Here is a 4,896-nt window from a genome sequence, read left to right as displayed (position 1 = left end):
AAAGAAACTATTAGAGCTAATAAATGAATTCAGCAAAGTGGCAGGATATAAAATCAACACGCATAAATCAAAGGCATTCCTGTATATCAGCGACAAATCCCACTTGAATCAAAGTGTGAAATATGATTTGTCAAGAACTATGTAATGTTTTGAACAACCAACAATAAAAATTTAAAAAATAATAATAAAAATAAAAAATAAAAAAAACTAATATGGAAAATGAAATCTGTCAGTGGTGATAAAAACTGTAGTTGAAAGAATTTTCACATTAAGGAAAAGTAAAAGTTTCCATTCATCTCTCGCCTATGATTCATTTCTAGAGTCATTTTCAACCTTATTGACATATTACATTCTGCATATAGCTAATAGCCCTGATTCGCTCTGTGTGCGGAGCATCAATGAGTTGGCATTACAAGATAAGAATGAAACAGTTTTATTCAAAGGTGAAGGGTGATAGGTGAGACAATTTTAGTTTTATTACTTTCAAATGGCTTAATTATGGAAGCAAGAAAGTATTAAAACATCAAAGGATTTTGAAAAAAAAGAAGTGGGTGGGCAAGGCAAAACTTTACTTCTTGCAAAAAGGCATGCTAATATACCTGGCTAGCAAGTGCCGTGGGTGGGCATTCCACCTGCTTATATTTTAAACCTATAGCCCTTCACTCTGATTGGAGGAGTTCAGGGCAATCTACATGATTGGCAAATTTTAGAATTAGGGCAGGCAAAAGAAAGGGCTATTACTGGATCCAATTAAGACTGAATATTAAGATTTTGAAAATGAACCACCAGACTTGATATTTCTCACAAATCCCCCTTTTTCTTTTCATACCTTTTGGCTTCAGTTTCATTGCACCCTTTAGTATGGTCATCTATCCTATATACAAACATTTTGAGGTGAAAATCACCATTGGTAACGAGATTTCTGCTTATTAGTAGTTTAGATAGCCATCCAAGTGATCAAGAGCATTTGGTAAGTTCCTTTCCAGCTTGGTTGAACTGAATAAAGACTGTCTTCTCTACAGGTCTTGATTAAAATCAAGTTGTCAGGCTGGAAGAGATGAATTGCAACTGTAGAAGGGAAGTTTGAGCAGCAGTTTATAATAATCATACCAGAAAAAAAAGAAAAGAAAAGAAACCCAGAAACACAAATGGTCAAGTCCAACTATGTAGGAGGCGAAGGAGACTTGTAGGTCTTACACTAACTTGGAACATACTCATGCATCAGGCATTCCTGTACAAACATCCTTTCTTTATATTGTCCCAGTTTTATTTGCTTTTGTGGGGTATGACACAAATGTACATCTCTAGTTATGTTAAAAAATTATTGCCTTTTGAAAAAAATGCCCATGTAGGATTATGGTTTTGGTTATACTGTCCTACCAGGTACTTAAAATCAAATTGATAGAAATTGACCTTGTTTCTTCCTATCTGTTACTAAGAGTCAGTTCAAATTCCCCAGGGGATCACTCTTGAGAACTTTTGAGAAGCCTCTTAGCTTCTCAAATGCCATATACCAGAATGGGTCAGTCTTACTGATCACATATGCCTTCTTCAGAAGCATTAGGGACATTTCTCTCTCCAATGACTCTCCTCTATAGAATGTGCACTACTGGTTGGCTTCCTATTCCACCGGGGTCCCTTTGATCCCCCTAATTGGGAGGTGATGTGACCATGAGTTGCAAAGCCTTTAGAGAAGTTCTGTTGTTCCCTGGGTTCTAGCTGACCTCAGAGGGCAAGAGCCAAATATTGGCTATTTTTTTTCTTAGCCCTTTAATTTCCTTAATTTTGTTTTGGTTTTAAACATCCAGAAGGCCTCTTACACCCATCTTAAATGGAGGGTAGTAGATTTTAACTTTAATGTTTACAACTTTACAGTTATTTATCACTTTCATTTAACCGGGGTCAGGATTAGTACTGGAAGTCAGCCTTATATTTTGTCTGTCCTATAGTTGAAGGCTTATTTCAAAATTAAGTCAGGTGGTCTTGTTAGAAGAAATACTTGTTCAAAACATTAACAGGCAAAAATCATAAAGTTCTATAAGGAAAATATTAACAAGACCAAAAATTCAGTTTGTATAATAGGTTTGAACCAAGAAACATCATTTCTATAATAGCACTAATACATCTTTGGTATCTATTTTGCCTCCATAAATTTATCAACTCAATCACATGAGTCCCTTTATAAATTTTACTTTTAAAAACACTCTTATAATGTTACCCATCTTTTAAAATTTATTCAAACATTACTTAGTATTGTATTATATTTCTTAGTTATTTTGAGATCACAGTAATCTTTCTTTTTAAAATATTTATTTTTTAGTTGTGCACAATACCTTTATTTTGTTTATTTATTTTTTATGTGGGGCTGAGGATTGAACCCAGGGCCTCGCACATGCTAAGTGAGAGCTCTACCACTGAGCCACAATCCCAGCCCCAAGATCACAGTAATCTTTACAACAAAAATCTATCTTTTGAACACAACTTTAAATAAGCTTAAGTTTAGCCTACTTGGAAACCAGCCTGATGATACTGGTCTTGGAGATCAGGAATGGGACCTTGTTCCCCTGTTGAAGATTAAACACCCAAGAAATGCAGAGGCAAGTATAGAAAGCAAGTTGTTTTTAAAAGAAAGTGATAGAGACAAACATCTCCTAAGGGCGCCAGAGCTTAGTGTCCATGGGAGGGGGTGCATCTTTCTCTTTTATAGAATCCAGAACCCTCCTTTTAATTATTGCTTCTCTTTCTTCTACAGGTTTGTCTGGGAGCAGGAATGCAGAGAGTAATTGTTAGTAATCCAGAGTGCCCAGCAGAGGTTAACAACACATTGTTCTTTCTTTAATAACCGGTCCAAGTCCTCTCTCCATCCCCATCATTTAATACCTACATTGACTGCTTGACCTCTCCCCTGCCTAGGCCAGGTGGGGCTGCAGGAAGAGTTTTTGGCAAAGAAAGAACATGGAGGGTCAGCACTGTGGGCCCATTTTGTACAATTATTCGCTGAACCTCATGTTCCCATTATTTACATCTGTCTGTTCAATTACACTAACATGGAGTAGGATGAGAGGTAGACATCTCAGGTAAGGTGGGGCTCTTGATAATACAAGATTATATCTGAAACATGGATCAAACAAAAACTGAGAGCTCTTAACTTTCTTTTTGTGGAAAAAAAATTTAAAAATCTTTATTTTTTAGTTTTAGGTGGACACAATATCTTTATTTTATTTTTATGTGGTGCCGAGAATCAAACCCAGTGCCTCACGCATGCTAGGCGAGCGTGCTACCCACTTGAGCCACATCCCCAGCCCTTTGTGGAAAATTTTTAAAAAGTGCCAAAATGTTTCCATCTTACATGTTGTTAACATTTAAATAAACTAGGCTTTCCTTATTACCTTCCAAACATACATTTAAATTTTAATCCCAGTGAAAGAGTAACACAAAATTTTATATAACACTTATTGATTATGGGTTTTTTAATCCATTTACAAAATATTAATAACAAAAATAAATCCCCCAACAAAATTTGTTATTTCTATACAAGTCTGAAAGAGACTACTGTTACAGACAATTTTAGTTTGGAGAACACCAGCTTAGTAAAATGCTCCCTTAAGCTTTACATGTTTGCCTGGTGCAGTGGCACATGCCTGTAATCCCAGAGGCTCATGAGGCTGGGACAAGAAGATCATGAGTTGAAAATCAGCCTCAGCAACTTAGCATGAAGTGGCACCTCCTATCTCCACAGAAAAGTCTTAACTTGGCTTCTTCAGAAATCTTCACCATGGCTGATTTTAGGACTGTCAGTAAAAGATTCTCTGCAAAAGAGTTCAATGTAGATAAACTTCCTATTTCCGTGTCGCCCTGTTTTACTTGGCCACTGGCTGGGAAGAAATCAACACTCCAGGACTGGACACCTCCTTACTAGTTTTTCACAAATGCATCTAGTATGGTAATTTGTAGAAAGGTGTAAACAAGGCCTCTGGCATTGAGCTGGGCTTCACAGAGATGTCTACATTTCTATGATAAGAGAAGTTACCAATTGGGCTCTATGGTAACAGCTGGCAGGGGGAGGAAAGAAAGGAGAGAAGAAGCTCTCCCCTTCTCAGTTGTTGTCCTTGAAGGGTTAACTTGCCCAGAAAGGTGAAATAAAAAGCTGATTTTATGTGAACTTCTGCAGACTGTGAACTTCTGGAGCCCCTGCCCTTATATGCTGGGTATAAAATTCTAAAACTACCTGAACTCAGGGTTCAGGGGATTGATCACAGTAAGAGCCATGCCCTCAGAACCTGGCTGCAGCCAAGTAAAACTGTTTCTTGCTATTTTCAGTGCCTTGTATGTCCCTACAAAAAGGAAGGCACTAAGTAACTCAGTGTCTCTAAATAAAATACAAAAAATGGGCTGGGGATGTGGCTCAGTGGTTGAGTGCCCCTGAATTCAATCCCCGGTACAAAAATAAATAAATAAATAATTCATATTAATTTTTAAAAAGTTTTATATTTTACTTCAATGGTATCAATACATTAAATACATACGTAACACATACAAATACACACAAAGAAACCAGTAATAGCATCACAATTACATTTATGTTCTTATATTAACCAAGTTTAATTATTAAAGAGAAGAGTGTAGGATTCACCGAAGTTGTACAAACCCTAATTCCTTTCAGACTTAGCTTCCCCAAGTAATAAAACCTAACAGACACAGATTTCTTAATAGATAAGAGCATATCAATGCTCAGAATTTGTTTCCTGTCAGTACATTAATATTTAAATGACTTTAACTGACAGTGCTACTTACAGCCAATTTGATCACAAGATTGAGATTTACCTTCCCTATACTTCTGCAGCTTAGACATTCTACAACTTTTTTACATCCTTATTTTTGTCCTCTTTCACCATG

This window comes from Marmota marmota, unplaced genomic scaffold, assembly GCF_001458135.2.
Source record: "Marmota marmota marmota unplaced genomic scaffold, marMar, whole genome shotgun sequence".
NCBI classification, from domain to species: domain Eukaryota; kingdom Metazoa; phylum Chordata; class Mammalia; order Rodentia; family Sciuridae; genus Marmota; species Marmota marmota.
Note: the sequence above shows the minus strand (reverse complement) of the source record.